This window comes from Poeciliopsis prolifica, unplaced genomic scaffold (genome assembly GCF_027474105.1).
Source record: "Poeciliopsis prolifica strain line A6 unplaced genomic scaffold, Auburn_PproV2 SCAFFOLD028, whole genome shotgun sequence".
NCBI lineage: Eukaryota > Metazoa > Chordata > Actinopteri > Cyprinodontiformes > Poeciliidae > Poeciliopsis > Poeciliopsis prolifica.
Window position 1 is genome coordinate 2,840,712 of NW_026562403.1, and position 26,383 is coordinate 2,867,094.

The 26,383-nt window shown below is 37.7% G+C and overlaps 1 protein-coding gene and 1 long non-coding RNA gene across 15 annotated transcripts in view; one reads left to right on the forward strand and one right to left on the reverse strand.

Annotated features, from left to right (window-relative positions):
- Positions 1 to 272: 272 nt before the first annotated feature.
- LOC129371918 (uncharacterized) lies at positions 273 to 15,337 on the reverse strand. 2 transcript variants are annotated; one of them, XR_008607213.1, is made up of 6 exons: positions 15,290 to 15,337; positions 6,146 to 6,272; positions 5,925 to 6,047; positions 2,831 to 2,973; positions 2,445 to 2,722; positions 273 to 420 (listed from the first exon to the last, which is right to left on the reverse strand). It is a non-coding gene; the product is annotated as an uncharacterized LOC129371918 (long non-coding RNA). The 2 variants fall into 2 exon arrangements; XR_008607212.1 differs by having other exon boundaries at positions 5,925 to 6,077.
- Positions 10,468 to 26,383, forward strand: part of mef2cb (myocyte enhancer factor 2cb) — an 80,123-nt gene continuing 64,207 nt past the window's right edge. For 6 of the 13 annotated variants that reach the window (XM_055048778.1, XM_055048781.1, XM_055048791.1 and 3 more), the window contains exons 1-2: positions 10,468 to 10,743; positions 18,558 to 18,678. The gene's annotated coding sequence lies outside the window, so the exon portion shown is untranslated. Of the gene's footprint in view, positions 10,744 to 18,557; positions 18,679 to 21,689; positions 21,853 to 25,190; positions 25,626 to 26,383 lie in introns of those variants that run through there. The other 7 variants (XM_055048782.1, XM_055048783.1, XM_055048787.1 and 4 more) reach the window with 3 other exon arrangements.

A 26,383-nucleotide genomic window follows, 5' to 3' on the forward strand; every position in this document is an offset into this window, starting at 1 on the left:
TGTTTCAGTTCTGGAACAAAGAAAAGATTAGAACCCTGAAGCAGAATGTTGTTGCTTCAGGATTTTTCTAAAGGTGGAACCGTGTATTTAAAGAAAATCATGCAGGCCTCGTAATTTTTCATCAGCTCTAAACCCAGTGGCTATTCTCCTGATTAAAATAGGATAATTTTCATTACATTGTGATACAAAAGATCTTCACTATAGTGAATGTGCTTTCTTCTTACAGCCTCCATATACAGTGCACTTAGTAACTCTGTGTCCCTTACCATTTCCCTCTGCTGTGGTGAGGAATCTGATGCTGAGGTGTTGAATTTCTGTTTGTTTAAGAGAGTATTTGTGTCACAGGTCCAGTTGGAAAGCTATACTTGTCCTCAGTTAAAAAGTTGTTTTACACAGGGAAGGATTGTTCATCAAATAATCCTAGATTATTTGGGGCAAAGGAAGAAAAATGTTTTAGCCACAGCATACATAATCTTTGAGGTTTTTCAATTTGTAAATGAGACTGATGAAAAATGGCACTAAAAGAATATTTCTTTAATGATCAAATCCTTCTATCTAAAAAAAAATCACAATTCCAAGAGATAACAAAAACGTGAATGCATATTATACCGAGCAATTGTTTAAAAAACAAGCAGATGGCTACAAAACAACTGCTGCTTTCAGTATTTTGCCTTATTAAATTGTCACATCTGTGTTGTTGAGCTGAAGCCAACACTCTTTCTTGGAATTTAATCAAACACACGAGGAAATGGACTTCAGAGGACGGAAAAAGATGTAACCACTTTCAAAGGAATATACAGACACTGACTAAAGAAAGACATTCATTAAGTAGGTTTGTAACAGCTGATTTTGGTTTCAGGCTCAAGATACTTTAATGAGGAATGAAAGAAATGTCAAGTGTCCTCAAAAAGATCAAATCATTCTTAAAGAAATAAATTGTTGACATTTAATTATTTATTTTTATTTTTATTTTGACAAGACATGAGTACTCATGTCACAGCTGTAAAAGTTCAGATAGCAAGCATGTGCTCAGCTTTTAAGGCTTTGAGGCTTATAATCAATAAAGCGCAGCCATGAAGCTATCAATTTTACTTTGACACATCACTTTACCCAATCTGGACATAACACCATATATTTGCTTAAGTTCATTTTTCTCAGTTATTCCTGCTTGTGGTGTTAGAATGGTAGACTTATGCCATGTGTGGTTGTTGGTCCACAGTGTGTCATTTTTTATGGGCCTCGTTTGCCATGCATAACTTTTAGAGAAACTGAATATGGGCATTTTTCAACTGTAAACTATAATCATCAAAACGAGCAGAAAGACTTGAAGTACATCTCTGCGGAATGAAACATGACTGAGTGCGTAAATTAATTTTGCCTTTAATATTTTATTGAATTGGACTTGTATAGAATAAAACAAGACTAGTCATTTATATGAGTCAACACTGAATATTATGGAGGGATTTTAGTCATCAGTCAACTGTACAAATATGGGTAAGTTTTCCACAGGAAACATCTACTGACTCAGTCATGTTTACTTTAAAATGAAAAAAGAACAAGTTATTTGTCACTTTGAAGCTCTGATTCATGGTTAAGAGAACCACAAGAGTTTCTCAATGTCCCTGAGTTGTTTTGAGGGTTTATTATTATTATTAGTTATTATTAATAATAATAATAATTATTATTATTATTATTTTGTATTCCTTAGGCTCTTTCTTTGAGCAGTCTTGTTTCTGTTTTGTTCAGTTCAGTTCTCCTAGTTTATTTCTTGTCTCTAGCTACTGTTTGTTACTCTAGTGTAAGTTTCTTAGATCTAATTATTCTTCATTGTTAAATTTATTTCGTAGTCCCCTCTCTCTGTCTCCTGTTCTCCCCTCACACCTGCAACCCATTTCTAATCAATCATCTGATTATTGTTCAGATATTGACCTCCCCAGTTTATTTACAACTCATTCTCTGTTCCTCACTGCTGGGACCTTCTATTAATTCCTGTTCAACCGTGTTACTCCCCTGAATTTTCCTGGCAACTTTATATTCTAGATTTTTGCTTTTGCTTCTCTCTGGCTCCCTGTGCTCCCATGGTATATTGTGATTTTTTTTTATTTTTTTTTTTATTTGTTTATTAAAACTTTTAACATGACAACACACAAAGAGCTAGTTTGTTACTTTCCAACCAGTTTTAAAAATAAGAACAACATAAATACACAGTGTGTGATTAAAACTAAAATCTGCAAAGGGAGGAGGATCATGAAAATCATGTTCACATTTATAATAACATTTAGCTGCAACAAAATCCCTTGCAAATGAAATCAGGCAACAAAGTAAGGGAAAAGAAAACATGGACATAAAGTGTGAACACATGAAGCTCTTGAATTGCGGTGCCATAAATAAAATAAATAAACGAGTACAAAAAAGAGGAAAATGAAAAAAGTAGCAGGGGGTACCTTGCATCATTCACTGTCCTTTTAGATGCTTTTTTCAGTTAGGAGAGTGGTGGGCAGTTGGGCACTTTAACCTAAAACACTGTAATGGGTGACGACTCGGGTTATACTTGCACTCCACATCCATCTGCTCAGAGCAACACTACCAGAAACGTGGCTCAACCAAAAGCTGCCCTTTGAAAATGCTTTTACCCCCTTGGTGGCTCTACACAAAGGTAGAGAGTTCTGGACATGCGAAAATCAATACTGAAGTGAATTAGAACTGCTGCGGCACAAATAACCTGTAAGATTAGAACAGCAAGTCAGCTTGTCTCGACCAGAGCAGCGTTAAATCTCCTGGCAAATTATTAATGCATTCATATACAGTGGAAAATTTCAACTGCTCATACTTCAAAGTACCGGAAGCCACCATACTCTATCAGCTGCGGCATGCTATATGGAGCACACGTAGCCCTCTGTGTAGATTCATTTATCCGTCTTTGGTGGTACTTTGCTGCATTCTTCTGGCACATTTGACAGCCCCACGCCTCATCTAGATTAGAAAATTACACAAATGTAAGGTTAGAAAGGTGTAATTGAAAATGGCAAAGGGGCTGATTAGGAGACATTTAAATGATTATTCAACAGCGTTGAACACGGAGGGCGTGTGGAAGAGGCCACAGAGGGAACACTTTGAAATTATCACTGCCCCTGACAGGTGGATGACAAGTCTCGCTCGGACCGTTTCTTTCACTGAACTTGTACAAAGATTGTGCCTTGATGCTTAATTGTGCACACTGTGTGCAGTGCAATGTGGTTCACATGAATTTGTGCATAACTATCTATGTATATTGTTGGCTCTTCTGTAGTGGGTCTCTCATTATTGACATGGAAGGGTCTCAACTCTTCCTCAGTACCTGCAGTAAAAATACTTGCGAAGACATATTTACAGAAATACTAACTTAGTAATCAAGTACATACGAGAACGGAAACATTCTTCAATGTATTTCCATGGTAGCCACAATGCCCCGTATTGGTTGCAATACTTCATTCCTTTATAGCGGAGGGTTAAATGGTTTCGTCTAAAAAGAGAACTTGTAGCATTATCAGAGTAAAAGTAGACTGTAGGGGGAAGGTGGGAGTAAGCTTGAATTTATTCAGTAATTTAGGGATGTGCAAACATGTATTTTCTATGGTACAAACCCCCCCACCCCCCAAAAAAACACAATTAGGTTTGATAAAGTTTTCTTTTTAACTTCTTCTTAACTTCCTGAATAATCAGTACTGCTGCAAATTAACACAGGTTTAACTCATAAAAGTTAATTATTATGTCAATGTGGTCATGAGCTGTGCTGAAAATTTTATACCTAGACCCCAAGATATAGACAAGGAGAAATCCCCTCCTCTATCGTGAAAGGGACTGTTGTTATTTTGCAAGACTGGATATTCTTGCAAATGAGAAGGGTTCACAACTAGAGGAAACTAGAGGAACAGTCCACACGCATCAAAAAAAAGGTATAATACTTTTTGGAAGTCTGGATTTGATGTAAGTGAAGATGGGACCCTGGCAGTCTGCCACATACTGTAACTAACCTTATTATGTGTAATGAGGTTAGTCATAATAATTTATAGTGTATTGCTGTGTGTGGTCGGCTTTCTAACAATGAGTATGCCACAATAGACACAAAAAAGATAAAAAAATACAAAATAAGATAATGTTTAAAAAAAGTATAGAGCATCACATCAATTCGTAGACCAAATAGTATAGGAAGTAAAAAGTGATCCATCCATATTTGATCCTTCACAGCTGCATATTTTCACAGCTGCTCCAACACTTGCATTTTTCTTGTCTACATTCATGTGTTGATGTCAGTTAGTTGATCTTAACATCCTGTTAACAATATGTGGTCAGGCTCCATTTGCATTCGTTACTCAGTAAATTAGAATATTATCAAAATATTCATTTTTCTCAGTCACTCCATTTATTGACTAAAATCAGTTTTATGAATTAATTACAGACATACATATTTTCTATTAGTCTTCACTTCTTTTAATTTGTTGATTAGAGCTAATTAAAGCAACTCTTTATAATGTATGCGATAATTATTTTACTGAAATACACGCTGTTTCAAATTCAGGTTAGTTTCAATATTTTCATTCAGCAAAATAGTTAAATAAGGATGCTCTATGGTATACAGTGTGACTGTTATATATATATATATATATATATATATATATATATATATATATATATATATATATATATATATATAAACAACACAACATTTTTGAAGGATTTAACCTTTTTTTGTGATTCCTCATCAAATAATATTCTAAACCAGGTTTCTTGACATTTTGTTGTCTTTAGCAAAGTAATGACTTCAGCCGCGATGCTTGCGTGGCAAACCTAGAACACCATGGCCACAGTGAAACAACTGACATATCACTTTTTTTCCATTACACAGTGAGATGTTTTCTATCTCTGCGGTCTGAGTCTGAGTTGTGTTCTGTCAGAGTAAGTGCAGTTGACAGGGGAGCCTGGGCAACACCCTAAACCTCTGGCCTGAGACTTTGTTTTCCCTGGGCACCATAGCACTGTACTGCCCCAGGCATTGCTCTCTGAGCTGCTGCCTTTGGCTGTTTAACTCCACTCTCTCATGCCGTACATTCGACGTGAGCAGTGAAGGCTTTCATCTAGGACTGAACTATCTCAGTTAGATTAATCTGCCAAGTGCAAATACCAAATACTTCTTGAAATCTACATACATGTTCAAATTAATAAAACATATTTTGAAGAAAGTGTCTAAAAATTCAGACCAAATCTTGTTCTGCTTTGTTTGTAATTACATTTATGTGTCAGCTGCTAGAAATATCATATTAAAACTTTCAAATTATTACTTCTGTTTCCTAAACACTGAACTGAATAAGAAATAATAAGCTTTCGTATCCAGTGTAACTGACTTTGAAGATTGCTTTACAAACAAAAACTAATCTGCTTACATGACTTTTGGCTTGTGAGAACATAGCTGTTCAAATCAGTCAGGTTTGTTTTTAATTGCTTGAAATAAATATAATTTGAATGATTTTATCCCACATAACCATTCTTGAAATAATAAAAATGTTTTCATTCCTAAAGTTCCCTAAAAATAAAAAATAAAAAAGCTGCTCATAATTAGCTGTAGACCTGCAGACCAAAGACTAAAGATATAAGATTTTTTATTTCTCACTATGTTTCTAGAACATAACAAAATTGGAATAGACTCCTCGATGATAAAGAGATACGTAGATGAACAAGTCTCAGTCAGTCCTTATGGTGCAGCAAATGGGTGTGAGTGTGTCTGCTGAGGGGATGGAAGGAGGGCAGATGGATTTCACAGCTCCTGGGAAAAAGCTGTTCTTTAGCCATGTGGTTGTGCTGCCTATGTACCTGTACTGTTTCCCAGATGGCAGCAGTGCAAACAGTTTCTGTCCTGCATGAATGGGATCAGCAGCAACATGACTGACCTTCCTTTGCAATCTGCTTCAGGTTGGGTAACTGGCTCTCCACAATCTGCTGGGCAGTTTTCACCAAATCCTTTTTGGCCTGGACTGGGACCAAGTCATGGTTCCATGGAAGCTTTTGAGCAACTGTGAAGGAAGTGCAGCTCTTTTCAGTTTCTAGAGAAAGAAGAGTCTCGTTTGGGCCTTTCTCGTGAGAGGAGAAGTGTTCAGCAACCTCCTCTTACCAGGTTTGAGATGAGGTGGATGCTCAGGAATTTGACGTTGTCCATGCACTTCACCACTGCATTAGCTCCCCATGAGTTGTGATTGTTGGGAGCCTGGAGGTTCAGGGATGAGTGGATGACTGCACAGCTGAGGGTGAACAGAGTAATTGTTGACTCTGTGGTGTCTTCTGTGACTTTTTTTTTTTTTTTTTGTTTTTATGATATAAAGTTGAACTGCCTTATTGCTGAAACGTGCTATGCAAATAAACCTGATTGTTTGATTGGTTGGATTTTGGTTTTAAAGTTGAAACACCAGTCACATGGATTTATAGAGGAGCGAAAACACTCAAGGCACAGTAGGAGAAGGAAGATGACACTACTAAGATTTAACTGAATGATGTGATTGCAGTGTGTCAATGATTAATAGTACTTAAAGCGTGAATATTAATCAAGTGCTCATGTGTGATACTTTGAGTTTGGTCCAAAGTGCTAACTAAAACCTTTGAAATGTTGTTAATCAAGAAGTCGTTCTGTTCCCCACTTTTCTCTGCTTTCATGCTTTTGAATGGCTTTGACATTTCTTCTAATTTGCAGATATGGGCATAAAGGAAGAGATGTGAGGAAATCCTCTGTTGCCATCCATGATATAACACAAAGAAAGCACCAAAGGGTTTATTGCTTCAGTAACTTTCTTTACACCACATATCATATTTATTTACCACATCTAAAGGAGGAAAACATATTATGTATCCCAATTTGCACTCAGTCCACAGGAAACTAAGTGAAGAGAAGGTGAAGGAGATTTGTGTGGAAGTTAGGGCAAATACAGAGAAGAAAGAGAAAAGGAAATTGCTTCATTTTGTTGCCATGGCCACCTGAAAATGCTTTCTGTCTTTCTCCTGTTCCAGAGAGAATGACCATGCAGGGAATCTAAGCACAAAAGATGTGCTTTTTGTTGGAGTGGCAGCTAATTTTCTTCAAAAATGCAAAATTTGACAAAATGGAAAGGAAATATATTTCCTTTCCATTTGAACATATCTTTAATCTAGTTTTACTTTCGTATGGCTTGTATTATATAAATATTTTGAACTCTCAGCAGTAGTGACAGTTATCACAATTATGACCTTTACAATTATCCTTATGGAAAAATGTCATTCTGGTCTTACAGAAGGAACAGTGTAGGCTAAAAACCCAGCCATGCTACTAGTCATAATCCACCCTTCAAAAGAGCCAGATGGAAAGGGTAAGGTTTCACTTAAAATGTTGTTTTTGGATGGAGGTGTGCAGCTCGCTCTCCGAGTCTCGAGCTCTCTCATGCTCTCTGTTCTTGTTTCAGTGTCTTTCAAACCCTCCTTCTGCTCTGCTTCATCCATTCCTGTCACTGAAAACTGACCAAGCTCATCGAGATGAAGCACCCCAGGACCTTTCGCGTCACAAATTCTTAATTTTCTGAGGACATGATGATAGGACCAGAAACCCTAATTATCCATATGCATAAAATTCTCAGTTCTGTATTGAGGTTAGTATTTTTTCATCACTTGATGATGGACACTCAGTTTAGAGCCTTATAAGCAGGGATTATAAATCAGCTATTTCACCTCGAGATGTCTGATAAAGATATAGCCCTTAGATCTGTCTCTGGACTATGGGGTAGAAAGGTATGCGCTTGGTGGTGATTGTGTGCTGCAGCCTCTCATCATTCTCTGAAGCTGAACACACACAGAGCGACCTTGTATGGAGAAGAGAGGTGGGCAGACATACTGACGTCTGCAGCAGATGGACGACTGTACATGTTCATTATGACATTGTTCAATTCAGATTTTGGATTTAGACTTTTTGGAGTACTAAGAAGTTATGTTTATTGAATCTATTAACATGCTTTACATACTTTTATTTTGAATATGTTGTTTTTTAGGATTTTTATAATTATGAACATTTTTAACAAGCCAATTTTTTATTTTTATTTTTTTGTTTGGAAATTGCTGTTTGAAATGTTTGACTTTGTATTTCTGCGACAGACTGGTGACCTGTCCAGGGTGTACCTGCCCCTCGCCTGCAACATTAGCTGAAGATAGGCACCAGCACCTCCCCACCCCAATAGGGACAGGGGTGTACAAAAATGGATGGATGGATGGATGGATGGATGGATGGATGGATGGATGGATGGATGGATGGATGGATGGATGGATGGATGGATGGATGGATGGATGGATGGATGGATGGATGGATGGATGGTTTCAAACCTCTGATCAGGCTCTGCTTGTGGTTTGAGGTACCAGTGGTTGATCCTGACCTCCTATAAAACTCCACAACCACCCTTAGATCTCAGAAAATAGTAAGAATTTGAGGTTATTTAGAAGTTCTCCTTCAGTAGCAATGGACATGATGATGTTGCTAAAAATGCCAGTAAATGTCATTGGAAGTTGGATCTTTGAAAGACAAATGAACTGATAGTATTAAATTAAGGTCCAAATGTTGAAGTTTCTATAATTTTATTATTATTATTTATCATGTGATTTTGATAAAATAACACACGCAACCTATGCAAAGCACCAGACTTTAAGGAATAAGGGAAATACTGTGAAGAAAAGTACAATAAGATAGAAATATGTTTCTCTCGACAAAAGGGTTTTGATGAATCACTTTCTTCTCTCAGATGTTAAAAGCTTCAAACAGAGGTCCGTCATCTATGACATTACTCAAGAACCATGCAGCAACAAGGTTTGATGTTTTTGCCCTCTGAACTCAATGCATCCTCACTTTAGAAGTCAGCCACTGACGTCGACGCAACATGTTATCTTTCATATATGTTCTTAGAGTCGATTCTCATCTGGCATAGATCTCTCATTTTATTTCAGGTTATCCATTGTTTTTCCTCAAAGTGGATAGCCACTACATTTACAAGATTTCTGTTACTTTGTCTCATCAGCCCACCAAATACCTCCTTTTGTCAGCCCAACAAGATTAAATAAACTGTGACCATTGATCCACTTCCCACCCGATTCCTGTCCAAAAAAATTACTCAATTCCTGTCCAGCATGAGGTCACAAAAATACCAGAAAGGGCAAACATTAACTGGCTCGTGCATGCTGCAGGAGTAAAGGTAGTAATGGTAATAGAAATTGGCCTAAAAAAACTGATTAGTTTATTATCTTTGCCCAGAAACATGTAAGCAATACAAAACAGATCAATACAAACAAAATTCCACTGTCAAGAGTGAATCCTGTTGCCACCGCTTCATTCGCTCTCATTCTAGATCAACACTTTTGGATATGTTCTGGGAAAATACTAATCTATATTCTGCTCGTCTTTCCTTAATGTCATCAATCTCCACTTAAGACAGTCAACCTATTTAAGAGGGACATATGACATACTAATTTAGTTGTACTGTGTAATTTTGTACATGAGACTTTGGCAATAGATAACTTGAGCGTGACTGGAAATTATTTGATAAAATTACAATTACCTCTGTGCCACCCCCACAAAAATTTTAGCTAACACACAAATGTGCACAGAAGATGTTGTGATTTAAGCCTGCTGATTCTTGCACTGTACTGAATGTGTCATTAGGATGGAAAAATGGCTTAAAGTCACTATGCCAGCAGCTTAGGGAAACCAAAGTTTTTCTTTGGAAGGAAACACGATTTTTATCTGGCAGTAATGACAAAACAACATTTTCTGAGCATTATGGTGCTTAGAAAAAGCAGGAGTGTGGGCGGATTTTAGTCATGGATATTCTCAGATAAATGAGCTTATAATTACTAAATTATAGGTGTATACCAGCGCACCTGGTATTTTGATAATTGTCAAGATGCTATCAATGCTCAGTAATTTCTTCCAGTGGTTAATTTATTTATGATTCACATAGAGTACTCTGACTCCGGTTATGAAAGGGGCAGGATTATTTCTCACATCCAAATGTATTTATTTTTATCCCATTTTGGAACGGGAACATCCTGGATCATCAAATTTGACACATATAAAATGTTTACTTTAATATTTACTCATATTCAGACAAGTTATTTTACTTATTATTGCAGAGAATCTATGTAGAATGCTTACTCACAGGATGAAGAGATTTTCTGTAAGATACATGCAGCATGCATACTTATCTATGAAGTTACAAGCTTTGTTTACGAAGTTGCACATGCAGGCATGCGTTTTGCATTTGAAGGGACAAAGGTAGTCTTTTTTTGCCAGTGTGAAGGTTGCAGGATTCTTGGGAGGGCACATATGCCAGTGCCGACAAGTGACACTGATCCGTCGCAAGGCTAAATTTATGCAAGACTGATAGGGGCAGGTGCACTTAGCTGGGACAGTGGCACAGGGTGGTCGGAAAGAAGCAGACCTGATTTCAGTCCAGGCAGAGATCCGGGGCAAACACACAACCCAAATAGGGGTTTCTTTTCAAAGCCAGCTGGTCTGGCTTTAATTCGTGCAGGACATCAAACTTAAACTAATTTTTCTTCTTTTTTTTTTTTTTTTACTATAATTGTTTATTTTTACAATCTTTTTTGTTGTTTAGATTTTTAAACAGGTTTTCTCTACTTTTTTGAACATTTGGGCCTCAGCTGGTTCTGCAGGGTGTAACTTCCTGGGGAAGCAGAGAAAAGGCGCGGGTGAGTTTTCACAGAACAATCTATTCCTTCCATTTCCCCCCATCTTGTCTGAATGTCATTCTGTCAGTGGAAAACCCTGTACCCTCCAGGATGTTAGGCCGTACATGGCAGACCAGTTCAAAACGTGTGTAACTGTGATTTTGATATTGGTTCAACTCTGTTCAAAAAGTTCTAAAATTTCTTTAAATGTTTTTCTGTTATTTGACCAGACTGACAGAGAAGAAAAATAGTTGGTTTCAACTAAGGTGGAATCAATAATTTGGAGAAAGTTTCACTTAGGCAACTTTTTTGTTTCACTTTAGGCTACTTTCACATACAGTATATAGTTTGTTTTGCAAATGACCACACAAAGCAGAAGTCTCCAATATTTTTCCTTTTTTGTTTTGTGCCAAACATATATTTTTCATAAGACTTTGGAAAGTTAGTGAGAACAATAACATTAATTTATTTTAGGTTTTGTTAGGTTTAAAACTGTTTCATTCTGTTATACACCAAACCAAACTATTTTTGCCAATTCATACAAGTAGAACTCGCAGTATATAATTTGCTTTCCTCATGGAGAACCACTAATTCCCCAAAATTTAGAACCTTCGAAACTTTGACCCAGTTTACAGGAACTGCTTAGCCCTCACATATTAGCTTTACCGGCTCTGAATTCCCTGGCTTTGATGGTCACCAGAGTTGAGGAAACGCGATGTTTTCTTTCTCTGTAGGGTGGTGAATGCTCTCACACTGTTGCCTTTTTGCCTTTGAAAGTCACCTCATCCTGTCAGCTTGCTTTCAAGCTCTGCAACTGGTTTGATTCTTGTTTTTAGTTGTTGATGTAGCGAGGTAGAAACTTGAGTAGGGTGGCAATTTATTTTTATTGGTAGCGGACGAATGATATAATGAGTGTATCCAATTATTATTAGATGGTACGATCACCAAATGTAACTTCCTAAAGACATTTAATGTCATATCTGTTTTCTACACACTAATTTAATTGCAAGAAAGTGAATCCTTAAGTAGTTAATTAATTTGCTGTTTCAGTTGATTATGTTAAAGATGAAGTTAATCCAGATGCTTTGTGGTTACAATGTTTTCATCATTGGAAAAAGTGTATTTTATTGAATTCAGTCAGTCATTCAATTTTGAACAAATTAGAACTGTACCATGACCTATCGCACATATGGGAGCAGTTTTGATAGCAGTGGTATGGAAAGCATAGTGTTGTGATGCTTTAATGCCTTACAGAAACTGAGTAATTTTGCTCACATTGCCTTTTTTATTTGCTCTTCCCTTTGTTATTTAATTCTGGGAGATTTCCAGCAGCGTTATGTCCTCCTGTATGATAACTCCTTTTCCTTCTAGCCCCTCTGAGCGGTGCCGAGGCCAGAAAACAGTATGATGCTCCGCTGCCGCGATACATTGCTTGTGTGGTGGGGCCGCCTGAATCTACAAAACACAAGCGCTGGAGCTATGCGGCTCTTTTGATCTACGGCTAATCTCAATTGCCTGCTTCCCCTCTGATCATGTATGAATAAGAATGAGTCGAGGGTGATCCTGAAGGCACAAAGAGCTTTAGACGGTGCTGCTCGTCTGCCAAGCTCCACCATGTAGCACAAGCCTGAGCCCGTGGCCGCTATAGGCCCCACAATCGCACACATGAGCTGGGGATTCCTCATTTAGACACATTTATTCCTCTGCACTCCCTTTTCTTCCCTGCAAGATGTTATCTGATGCTTGTTAGGAGTGTGGGAGAAATTGCGTATCCACACCAAATGATCTTTAATTGTCCGTAGAATTGGCAGAGGTCAACAGCTGCAGGAAGAACATATGCCAAGTCATTGTGAGTACAGGATTTTGAAACAGTGAAAACTAGGAACCTTTTTGTGGCACAGAGAAATAATAAAAGGAGGAAAGATAGCCCATGAATCTTGAAAAATGAATACTTAAACAAGTTGTCTCTTGTTCATGCCTGTGTTCTCGTTTGCAGGGCAATTTTTTTGAAAAGTTTCTCAAAGTGATAAATCAGATTTTTTCAAAGTTTATTTGTACTGCTATGAATGTTACCTGCGTCATTTTTTACAAAGGGGAAAGTTCTCACCAGAGAGTCTTACTGCTTGCAATGGCAGGCAAATTTCTGAACACTGTTGTCCATTGAACTTCTACCAAATTACTAGTTTAATGTGGCTAGAATTTGTTTCTTTGGTTCTATAAACTGAGTCAGATTTGAATATTTTATAGAACAACATAATATATACATATACTGAAAACTCTTAAAAAATCTAAATAAGTGCATATATGACAAGTGCAAGGTGGGCATTTTCAGTGTGGTTAAATCAGACTACATTTAATAGTTACTAGGAAATAATATCACAAAACTGCCAGTTCTCCAGTTTTAGGAATAAGAATCTTACCCCGAATTTACACTGCCTGCGTCTCCGCTCTGCAGTAAACGTGCACCCTCTATAGTCAATGGAAGCATTTACACTGCGTCTGCATGGCAGCGTTGTGTGCATCACCTCTGCATAATCAATCATCAAAATTAGAACCAATCCTGTTTTTGATGGACACAGAAGCAAATGCAGAGTCAATCTTCAAAGATCACATCACTCCAACAGCTAAAGCTGAGATGGATGCAGGGTAAATCTGCAGTTACAGTGCTCTGGTCCGGAGCCAGCCAACGATATAATTGAGTTTATGCCCTCCATGCTAGCAGGGGGCCCTCAAGAGCACTTTACTCCTCATAAAGAATACATATCCCATGCATTCACGTTTGTAGTTGTGTTGATCAGAAACAAACTGCCCCGTATTCCCCACCCTCAATTAAAACAAAAAGGTGCAACAGAGTGATGGGCTATTTTTGTTCTTACCAGTTAAACTGAAACATAGACTGGATTAGTTCGAACTATTTCAACAAACAGTTTTGAAACGCAAATGTTCAGCCAGGTAAAACTGAGAGCTTGGCATTTGCGTGTTATATTAAGACTGACCAACGTTAGAAACTAGGCACTATGAAACTGCCACTATCCCAAATTATATCAACCACACACCGTCAGAGTGAGAGCATATCCAATTCATAGAAGGCAAACCTATACAATGAATAACCCTAAAATCTCACTGTCAAATGGACTTGGTAAAGAATGCAATGGAAACCAATGTTTCTTGGGCATTTGTCAATAGGTAAGGAAACTACCTTATTGATAAAGTCTCAAAGCACAATATGAACAAGAGTGAGGGACAATGAACATCGTCAGTGACTAGTGTGTGGCGAAAATCGGACTTTGAAACAAACTTCGACAGGACAATTATACAGCTTAACTCATCATCTATCTGTGCAAATATAATCTCGCTCCCATTTCTGCGCTCCCTGCACTTTCACATGTGCAGCTTTTTTTCACAACTTCAGGAAATACTAGTGGGCACTCCTTGAACTGAGACCAAAAAAACAAAAGGAATGCCAGCATCTCCCCTTGCTAAGCACAATTAGAGAAAGGGCAGCAAGAACAATGAAATAACTGTGCCTGCTCTGGGGCGGCTCATAGCGAATTATTTCCCAACCATTCAAAGCGGAGGAAAAATCATTAACAGAAAGTAAGTTTTTTTTTTCTTTCTCAAAGCAATCTAGAGGAGACAAAAAGAGTGCTTAGCCCTTGATATATACAGACTGAAAGCATGACAGAAGATTTAGGAGCAGAAAGAGAGGTTAGAGAAACAACAGTGTCAGGGATTAGATTGAAAAAATTTTGAGTAAATTACAATGAAAATAATTAGAATGCAGTATGAAGGATAATTTCAACAAGTATTAAATCTCAGTTTAAAATGACCTGTTTTTAGAGATGATAATTCTACTAAATTGCATTGCTATAAAGCTGTTAATGCATGGTTTAAGTTACTGATTTATTTTTGCATGAGGGATACCTTCAAGTCAACACTAAACTGAGATATTTCATTCTGTTTGAGAAGGGAGCAGACCTCCCCTACAGGCTACACACTTAACTGCAGTGTGAGTGAGTATTTAATCTGTGGCAGATGGTTCACCGATGGCACCTGTCATACAGTGGGCATATTAATGCTACATATGAAATTAAAGAGCTGTGATAAGAAGCCAGATCGATTTGTAGTCACTCTGCAGGTGTTTAATGAAATATTAATTCAAACCTTATTTTTGTTCTGTTTTCTTCAAAATATCCAGATGTTAAGTGTTTGTTTTATTGAAATTATAAAGATCAAGAGGAAAAATTTTCTACTATTTGAGTGAAGTAGGATTGATGTTTTGGTGTGTGAGTGTACAAACATGCATTCATATGATGGTGTTAAAAAAAAAAAAGCAACAGGCCTGACCAACAGTTTACCCGCCAGAGCTTCATCTGAGGCTGTCTGCATGGTCACAGGACCAAAGAGCTGTTCTGATGTTGTAACTGGAGCCCCAGGCGCAACAAAAGCAGAGCTTGTTGTTGAGCTTGTGATTCATCCATAATGCAGAAAAGGTGTACAGACAGTACACTGTTTGTTAAATACAACACATGCAAATCCCACGTGACACAGCTTGGAGAGAGCCTACCTTGTGGCCATTGCAGTTTAGAAGTCCTCCTGACCTTGTTTGTTTTTGTGTTCAAGTTTATTCTTGAACTCTTTACATGATCTGTCGTCATGACGTTTGGCGTGACTGTCTATGGTTCTGATGACAAATATCAAACTAGAAAAAAAAAAAATACTTTTAGGGGAGGTGTTTACGTTTTTTTGCATAATCTAAGTAAGAAACACTTAAATTCTCTAAATGGGTTGATTTTAAGTTAAAGTTATAATATATATTCACCATGGAGTAATGCAGCTGTTTGTAACTGTTTGGAAAGTAAGCGGACTAGATTTACGACCGTAAAGTTTTGATGCCATTAAGATTTTCTGATACGCTGTTCCTTTGGTTAGGTTCTTTTAATGAGAAGCTAGAGGTTTCCCAGACTTTAAGGAGCTTTAAATCCTGCAGAGCCGCCATCTTCAGCTCATGTTGCACGCTGGTGGTCAGCTGGCTGTATGAAAGCAACTTCTACACTTTTCTTTTCCTTTCAAGGAAAACAATTTACAAATTTTGAAAATGTTTGAATCTAGGACAGTCGTGGCGCTCTGGCTGTCTCACTTATTATGATATTATGTTACTGTTTTAAAACCGCACTTGGTAGCAAACATGCGACATGTAATGTAGCTCCCTTCAGGTTGACTACAGCAGCAGAAAGCACAACTAAATAACCACCAACAATTAGCTAGTTTCTTCTCCAATGTTACTGTATGAAGAGCAGAAAGGCAAAACTGTTTAATATTCTATGCAATTATCACCTCAACTAAAGTTATTTGGAATTCATTCTACATTTTTAATAAAGTATTTTTTTTTAATCAAGAATGTATGTTATGCATTTTTGTTTATGACAGTATTAAAAATGATGGTGTTTTTTGCTCAAGGTCATCGTGCTGTGAAAGTATGACATGCCTTGAACTTTTTATGAAAAATAGATAATCAGTTATTGCTATTTGTCTTTTTAGTCATGATAACAATTATGTCTAATTGTTTACCAAAATAATTATTTTTTTCTTAAAAGAAATAAAATAATTAACAAATACAAAACAACACAGGTGTATTGCTTTTTTGTTTTCAAAGAAAAATAATACAGAACATTATATTCATAGTTTATTTAAATATAAAACATATATGTATTTTCTATCAATGTATATATTGATAGAAAATATATATATCTTTAGCTTTTTAATAGGAAGAAAAAAGAAAATCGGTTGATCAAAAATGTTGTTGTTTCATATATTTAATTTTAGCAAAGGGTGCTTCCATAACTTGAGTGAAACAAAATACATTTTTGTCACCTTTACTCCTCTAATTATAATTTACAGTGGTAACATTTCTAGCAGCATAATTACTGGTGATGTTACCCTCTGAGTTTTCTTATCAATCATATTAATAAGGAGCTTGAAGTCATATTAAATACAAGGCTTTGCAAGCTAACAAAATTAGAAAAAGCAGAGAAAAGGAATTTTCTCTCCTCTCCAAAGTGTGATGTGACTCCTAAAGTGGGGATATCTCTCCAGATGTTTGGGTTGAGCATGTCCTGAATATGTATGCTAAATTTAACAGGCTGGATAAAAGACAATTCAATTAAAAAATGTTTCATCCTTGCCCAAAATCAAGAACTACTTAATTAAATTGAAAATATTAAACCAAAAATGATACATTTTCATAAAGCTCAAGAATAAAATTTTAGGAATAAAATTTGTTTTACACATGCTTTTCACTGAATAATATGCAGAAACTTGACTGAAAATATTATCTCTCCTCATGCCCCTCAGACACCTGTATCTTCTAAAAGAAAGAAAGAAAGCATGCAACAATATGCAAACCCATGTGCAAAAGGGAAATCTATAGCTTCTCAGCTGAGCCTGTGAGTTAAAATGGCCTGCAGGTCTTTTTGTCCCCATCGTGAAGGCTTTGGTCGCCACGTCATGTAGCATCAATCTACTGTCAAAACACCAAACGTCTCCAAAATTCATTAGGGAAATGAGAGCAGGAAACAGCGACTGAAACCTGTAAATACCAAGTAAAGCTGGGAGCATCCTCAGATATATCCGACATACAACAAATACTCCGCTCGTCTCCCAGAGCCTCTGTAATAGCCGGCTAATTCTCAGGAGCGCCGAGGCAGAGTGCTTGACAACATCATCGACTGTGACAGGCAGATTGTATTTTCACGTGAGCGTGATCGACAACAGATTGCACTGAGCCTGGGCTGTTCCTGTTTGCCCTGGAAATGTGTTTGTGTTTATCTTTTGCTTGAAGAGAGGCATTCCTTTCCCTCTCTCCCCCTCCCGCTCTCCCTGTTTCTCTGTTACCAAAAACGCATTTTTAGATGAACCACTCCGCTTGTGTTTGTGTGTGTGTGTGTGTCAGAGCATCTGTGTGTGACACAGGCTATAAAGTGACTGCCAGGAGAGGCTTAAGAAACAATCCAAGCAAGATCAATATCAGCAAACCGCACTTATGTGTTTGACTTAACATCCAGTTGCAGTTTCCCCTGTTCTCTTTACATGCCAAACCTCACAGTAAACTACATTTAGCTGATGGCCTGAGGAGTGCGTGTACATGCTGTGACATATTGTAATTGCATAATTGTTTTGGCAAACTGTAAAACAAATTTTATTTTCCCCCATCGGGCTTTGATGCGACTGTCAAACCCACACTTGAACACGCACTCACACTCCCTCCTCTGTATGTTAAGCGCAGCCTTATAGGAGTAGGAGGGAAGGATGATCAGGGCCAAGAAAGTTTCAGGTGGAAAAAAAAAACTATTAAAACTATAAAAAATAGTTTGACATGTTCAAATCCCTTTGAATTTTGTATGCAAAATTTAAAGCGATAATTCTGAACTATTTAGGGAAGGTTTTGTTAAATTATTAGGAGTTGATATCTCTCCTGGAGTAGATACCTCTCTTAATTGTCATCATTTCTACAGTGTTCTTGAATTTTGAATATGCAGTGGATCTTCCCTGCTTTGGATTAAGAATAAGAGCACTGATAAAGCTGGATGTATGCCTTCACTGTAGTTTTACAGTTATACACCCCTATATGAATATGCATGAGCTAACGATAACATTGTTTTAATGATTTTACACCATTTAAATGTATTCAATCCACAGCCTCCAATTTATTCAGACACCTGCATGTGGTCATTTTACATGCACACACATACATATTTTGAGAAAGAAATATTTTAAAGTGTATTCACAGATTCACTTCCTCACGTCACGTCTCTGTAATTTGTTTCTTTTTCCAGGTGCCGTTAAATGACAACCTCAAGGATTGCAGTGCAGAAAGGACCTCTCCAATGAGCTGCTGGCAGACAGTGTAGAGAGCAAGAAGGACGCAAGACAGGAGACGAAGGAACGCTGAATGTGGTATAACCAAACAGACATACAAAAAAAACACCTATGCATATTGATGTTTCCTTTATCGTCTCTACGCACAGTCGAAACAGAGGTCTGAAGGGGGAGAAAAAGCGTCTGCAGAGGTTGTGAAAACTGTGTACTCATTGTTTCACTTGCTATTGATATCTGACATGTTCACATTATGAACTCAGGGTGTCTAACAGACTCCTCCTTATTGATTATCATAGAGGCCCAGGGTCCAGAGGAAATGCTATTAAAGATTAAAGGGTCATGTGATGTGAAGGTGGCACGCAGAGTTATCAGACACCAGCGGCTTCAGTTACATGCTGTAATGTCCATCCGTCAAACAGATTAGCCAGATTGATTAATTTATTAACCTTTGTTCCCCACATTTCCTAACTTGACTAACTAGGTGGCAAGATTGCAGCTTACACTCCACAGGAAGGCAAAGAGGGACTCACATTTTGTGCATTAGGCTCACAGAGAAGGACTAAACTATTTGGTGTAGATTTCAGAGTATGAATTGATATAGCAAAATACTGAACCAGCAACCAGAAATATGGTGGATATTAGTAATATAAACATGGCCACTGTGTGACTGTGTGTGTCTGTGTGTGTGTGTTTGGGGGGGTATAAAAACTTGCAGTTTGCTTATGGTCATCTCCCCTTGTTAGGAAATGGGCAATCCCCTCTTTTGTTCAGAGAATACGCCTTGTAATATATTATTGCTGAACACTGCAGTTGACCAACAATGGTGAAGGCTAAGCTCAGTCTGGACTCCCTTGGATTAGCTCTAGTTCAACATCTATACCTAGACTGGACAACACTACAATGAATAATTCTATACAGGACAAACACTGTTTGTTTTTGGCATTATGAAAATCTAAAATCAGGATGTGTGGAAAAATACATCACAATGCATGTTCTTGTCAAATTGCACTCTGTCACGATGTATGCTATTAAAAAAAAATGCAGTTTGGATTTGGAAAGCCTATATGTATGTGGCAACAAACTAAAATTGACATTCTTACCCAAGCCTATGGTCAAAATCTATTATTGTTTCCTCTCTTATACAACCACCACTGAATGAGAATAATGAAACTATTATAATAAATCTAGGTATTTAACAAATTCTATGGGATACATATTTCTGCACAAAGACACTGCGCTGTCTGTCTTATCTCTAGTGGTGAACTTACTGCTCTAATTGACACTAATAGAGTGGATGTTTGGAAATCATTTGGCTGGATGAATAAAGAGCTGGCATTTTCCACAATGCTTACTTACTGACTGCTGTTAAGGCTTATCTGCATGAAATAGCTAAGACTTGGATAGATGGAAAGAAAACCTGAGAAAGTAGACAGTTTTTCTATATGAGAATCATTTTCCTTAAGATACAAAGAGTCTTTTCAGGCTGTGTTAAACATCCAATGATTTAGTTCATTATCTTACTTTTCTTCTGAAGTCCTTGGATCGGCTCAGAAAGAGATGTTTTTCCCCCTCCACTAACGAAACCAGTTGTTAGAACTGGCAAATATTGTCTTTGGGTAGATTTTCATCAGCATTTTAGGGCTCACGTTATGTTAGTTTGTCAAACAATAAAGTTGTCCAACTTCAATTTTTGAAATCAAAAATTCTAACATTTATTGAGATTAATATATTCATCTTGTTTGTTCAGAGATTATAACTGTTGCCTGAATGAAATTATTGAAATGCTATAAGCTTATAAAATCTGTTCTCAAGAGAAGAGCTGTACATGTTTCATCAGAAACCAGTGGATAGGCAACAACTATTTCCAGGTTGAGGTTGGTTGGACTACGATTTTGACTTCAAAATTAGTGCCACCACTAAACTAGCTGGATACCTAATTAAATACTTGTTCCAACACAGAGCCTATCTAAACCATTACTGAACACTGCATTTATAAACAAACACACTTGATTAAAGTTCCTTACCTTGATTTTCATTGGGAAGGTTTAATAACTTTTGTTGTTTTGTTTTTTTTACAAACAAATTCTCATTTTGGCCAAATGAGAATTTGGCCAAAACTGACGTCTGAATCCAATTAAAACATGTAGGAAGGATTTATCATCACAACTAAGAACTTACTTCAGATTGATATTGTTAATTAATATTACTGGATTCACAAAGTATCATTTCGTTTAATTTTAAATAACTGCCAATCTAATTAAAAACACACTCTTACAATATTCTTTTAGTTTAATAGGTATATACAAGTCCAGAAACCTTTTTTTTTATTTTTTTTTTTCGCTGTGTAGCAAATTTTGGTCGACTTCCGATAAAAGGGCTTAAAAAATAATAATAAAAAAATAAGTTTCCCACAATGAGCACTACAACTTCGGCGGCTTTTTAAAAATAGACCGCAGACGCGCTCTCTGTTGGTTCATTAGTTAAACTAGACATCAGCCAATCATCTTCCTCTAGTGGTCCTCTCGGAGCACTTAATTGTGTGTCCAGTCTATCGGGACTGGCGTGATAATAAAGTATTAAGAAACCATGCCTCGTTCATTAAAGTAGAGTGGGGAAATGTGAGACCGCCCCCTTTTCAGGAGTCAAAAAAAGGAGAAGGGGGGGAAATGATTATTGCTTCTCGCACAGGGTGGGAGAGTAGAAAGGTTTCAGAAAAAAAAAAACAACACTTGGTCTGGATTTGAGGGGAAGGCAGAAACGGCGCTCTGAACACCGGTGTCAGGCTCCCAGACGTCCCGCACTTCGCTGGCACCTCCCCTCCACCTCTAACGCCGAGTCCCGCTCCTCTCACCGGCACCTCTTGGAGGGAGCAGGCGAAGCGTCCTCACCGCCTTCAGAGAAGATACTGTCCGATCACAGAGAGGGTGGGGGGAGACGCACACACGGAGCACAGAGTAAGAGAGAGAGAGAGAGAGAGAGAGAGAGAGAGAGAGAGAGAGAGAGAGAGAGAGAGAGAGTAGTTTGGTTTGATATTATACAGACTCCTACCACTTACGTTTACTTTTTTTCTTACCCGGCGCCGTCTTCTGCTAAGTTGCGCTCCTGGATTTTAAGTGCGTCTCGGCGAACTCCGTCCCCCCCCCATCAGGCAGCGGCTTCACTCTTCCCGTCCAACAGCCGGGCCAAGCAACCGGCGGACCCGCTTGTTGTTCCTTTCTCTTCACCCAAAAGAAGATTTCATTCCAAACAAAAGTAAGTACCCGCCGCGTTCACACCTGGCGCTCGCTCGCTCACTCACCCGGGAATGCAGCGTCATTTACACATTTAGACCTTTATTTCTAAGGGGAAAGTTAGCGGCTCTATTTTGACGCGCGCAGCCCGTCAACAAAGTGCGTTAACTGCGCGTATCGATTTGTTGTGACCTCCGCCGGCGTCAACTCTGTGCTATCATTACAAGGTGACATCAAATAGCTGGTTATGTTCTATTAGAAAGAGGCCAAATGAGTTTCATGTCATTGTTAATGTTACTCTTGTGGTGACCTTGTGCAGCTTTGGAGAGACCACATACACAAAGCCACATAAAGTGAAATGAAGCGCACTCTTAAAAATATTATATATATATATATATATATATATATATATATATATATATATATATATATATATCACAAAATATTAAAAAACTTTTAGACCAAGTGGAAAAATTGTCAAGTAGGCTTGAAATTTTCAGCTTATTGTGCATATTTCCATCTTTTTATACACATGTAAGCATGCCACGCCACAATTTTTTGGACTAAAGTGCAAATATGATATAGCTACAAACTCTCCTTAAATTATTTTATTACAACAAAAGGATTTTCATATTGCATCAGGACACAATTTGATAGACTTGGGTGTTAATTGATGCAGAACGACACAGAACAGTTTTGTAAAACAGTCCTTTTTGGAGAGTGTTACTCTCCACAAGACTGAGCTAACAATTCATTTTCTGTGACTTTGTAATTGAGACTGACTTACTGTAACCACTACAAGAGGAGTGTGATATATTTACAAGGTGAGCACAGTTGAGTCTCCAGTGGCACAACTGAACCTGTTGCAGTGAGAGGATTAAAAAGGACAATATAATTAACTTGTGCCAACTTTTACAAGTTGCCACCTCAGAGTTGAATTAAACCCCCTGCACTGTTTGTTTCATTTTAAAAGTGTACGGACTCCATGCAGAAATAGGTTTTGCTCAGTTTAAATCTGAGACTGTGAGAAAAGTTGATATCTAAGTGTATTTTCTTATATTTTAACATTGTGAGGAAAAACGGTGGGAATTTCACCTGCAATTTTATGCTCAAAATAATTTAATAAATAGTTAAAGTAAAAGAAAACAGTTTTTAAAAACAAAATAATTTCACCGAAGTTTAGAATTTTTTTTTCACACTGACTGCCAAACTTATAGAAATGTAAAACATCACCCCAGAAAGGAAATATCCTAAGTTGACAAATTGTGCAGCATGTCGGAGCGGCTTATTGGTTCTGTCTAATGCGCACTTCATACCTTCAGTCAGTGCACAGTCGTTTCTTGCCCTGAATTCAAAAACAGAAGAGCCACTCACCCTCTGCTTAAAGTATCCTGCATTTAAGTGAGATATTATTTTAAAAGGTCAGCTTTAATTGCTCATTCTTTTTATTTCGTCCCGCCAAAGTTTGTCATCTTTTTTAGTGAATTGTAATTTTATCAGAAACATACACTCTTGTCACAAAGATCTTACACGTGGCCTTCCCTCCCCTGACTATTGTCAATGAAGCTGTTCTGTGTGGCCTCTCTGGCCTGTTGCTCTCTTGGGATTAAGCGTTAGGTTAATCCGCTCAGAGGAAGGTGAGCACTCGCATGTGGACCTACGATTACACACAGAGGACTCCTGTCATCCAAGCTCTGTAATCTCAGAGACCCTTCACACACACACACACTCACACACACAGCAGACGTCTGCTGCGAACAAGCACGCGCAAGTGCAAAGACGAAACCAGGTTCCCTGTCTGTCCTTCCCTTACACACGCAGACACACACACACGCGCTCGCCCTTTTTTGCATCAGAGGACACATCGACACCCACACTATCTGGCCCGCGCTGCAGTTGCTTCTCCTGTTTAGCTTAAGTCCTTCCACCTCCTGACAAATCATTTGGGATTTTGAATGCCGATTCACAAAACCAACAGTGACAATACACTCTTACCCTTCTCACAGAGAGGGATTAGAAGGTCACGTGTCCCTCTGATTGGCTGGGGCATTGAGCCGATTGTTAGGGCACTTTGCTGTACACCAGGGGCTCAGCGGAGCTTTAGTTAAGTGAGGGGAAGGGACACTTTGTATTTCCAGCTTTTGAAAGGTTTTGCCGTGTGTTTAAAAAAAAAAAAAAAAAAAAACTTCATTAGTTTAATTTGCTGCCTATGGAAAGTGAAATATAACGAGAAAGTTAACTTGTGAATACCGTAACATGTTAGCCATTTTTAGAAGAAGTCCCACTATGTATGCTGCTCTGAGCAGAGACATTCAATATAGCACAAAAGGCTCAGTTCAAGATTCCCTCATCATGGAAAACCAGATCTGTAAAAACAGTCTTAATGAAAACATCAAATGTATTTATGTTAAAGCAAATAGTTTAATAGCGCCCTTTTTGGTGTGCTTCAAAGTTTTTTGTTTTTTTTTCACTAATGGTTTCAAATATTTTGGAAGGAGTTTGCACAGTTTGCACAGTTAAACATTCATTTGCAGATTGCCGGCTGGCAAGATCTAGAGGGAGATATTGAGAAACTGTAATTGGACTTCATGCCCTTTGGCTCAAATGAAAAGGTAATATGAGAGTCAATTGTAGAGAATTATATTTACTCTAGATCATAAAAAATACCTGAAAAACAACTGAGAATTGTCTCTTCCGTGTACATTTACCTCTCTCTCCTTCTTTATATATATATATATATATATATATATATATATATATATATATATATATATATATATATATTTATATATATATAATTACATTTCTTATGAAAGTCTTTAAGTTTTGTCTTTTATCAAGTGAAAGTTCTTACAACCATATGTGTGTTTTTTTTCTCTTCATATGCTCAAGACACGGTTCTTCTTCTTCTGCAGTTTCCATTTGTTTTTGCATTGTTGTATAATTGCTCGGAAAAGTGTCCGGCTCAACTTCAGCATGTGTTTATTTGTTAATTTGCAACACGCTTTTCTCTCCTTGTCTCTAATGTTGAGAATGTTCTAAATCTCCCTCCACATGGATCTGTGCCTTACTCAAACCTAGTCGTCGTTTCTTCACAGAAGCCTAAAAATCACTCCACACAAAAAGAACTTAAAGAAGTGTCAGTAATCTAAATAAATAATTCACTTCTTGGATGTGTTGAATGCATACATTTGAATATGTCCTGGTTTTTGCATAATAATTCAAAACATTCTTCGGTCTCTATCTAGTAATTAGCAGTGACGTTCAGCAACTTTCTCTGTACGTTGTAAGTGGATGGATGGGGTGGGGGTAGTGGGGGTGTATGGGTGTGTTCGCTGGGGTGTTAAAGATCACAGAGGAATATATCAGCCTTTGATGTTTAATTGTATTGTAAAACACACTTTAGAATATTTCTGCATAAAGTAGACTTCTGGCTGTGCTGTGCTTTGTGTTTGCTGTTCTGTGTTTTGTGTGTTTGTCTGTCTGTATGTGCATATGGGTGTCTGCGCAAGCGCGTGTTCGACTTTGCGTCTTGTCTCCGCGTGTTCATGCATCAGAATGTTTGTGCCTTCTTTTTTTTTGTCTTAGTTTTGCGAGGTTGTTGTTGGTGTATATTCAAATCAAAAAGCCTCTTGTTGTTTTTTCTCTCTCCCTTTTCTTCTCACACTGAAGAGAAAATGATTTGATGTCTGGGATGATGGAGCAGTCTGGAAAACAGTGTCAATGCGAGGGGCTGATAAGGCAGACTGAGAAGACTGATGCTGATGAAAACAGACACAAACAGACGCGTTTGAGGTTAGTTAGGAGTTGAGCAACAAAACCTTCGGCCTCCGCTCAGGTGCACTTCGTGAAAGAGCGATGCTTTCGTGATGTCATCCTTAGCACCCCAATCTAGATGAACAGGACGTCCTGCCTTCTTCATCCTGTTTCCTGTTTCCTGCCTGCACTGTTGGTCATTATTACAGCGGCTGCCTGCTGGGTGGTCTGCGCTCGGCAGTGCTGACCACACAATCATATCGTCAGCTGCAGCCCACCTAACGAGACGCTAGAGACACCTCACCATACTTGAGGCCAGCTCCCTGAAATATTTGGACAGTGAGAATCTTGGGAGGTAAAAAAAAAAAAAAAATCATCAAAAATAGAGGGAGTGAATGATAAGTTAAAGAGAAACATTTAGAATAGAGCAGAGGTAGGGTTTTCTTTGTTTAAACACATCATCCTGAAAGCCTCAATATCAAAACTCAAATGATAAAGTCAAATGTAAATAAGAACAAAACTGTTTATACATTAGTTGATATGGTTCTTGAGCATGAAAATCCTACAGCTTTTTGTTGGGAACAATTGTATCGATTCATTCATTTTCTTGAATTATGGGTTTTGATTCCAGTTTTTTAAGAATGACAAAGGATTAAAGAAAATAAAATGTGCGGCAGAATGTTTTTTTTTTTTTTGCTGCGATAGTAGTTTTGAGTCCAACCGATCATGAATAAATAACCAATCTTTATCTCGTTTTTCCTAAGCGAAATGCATGAAAGTACATGTGGTTGGTTCAT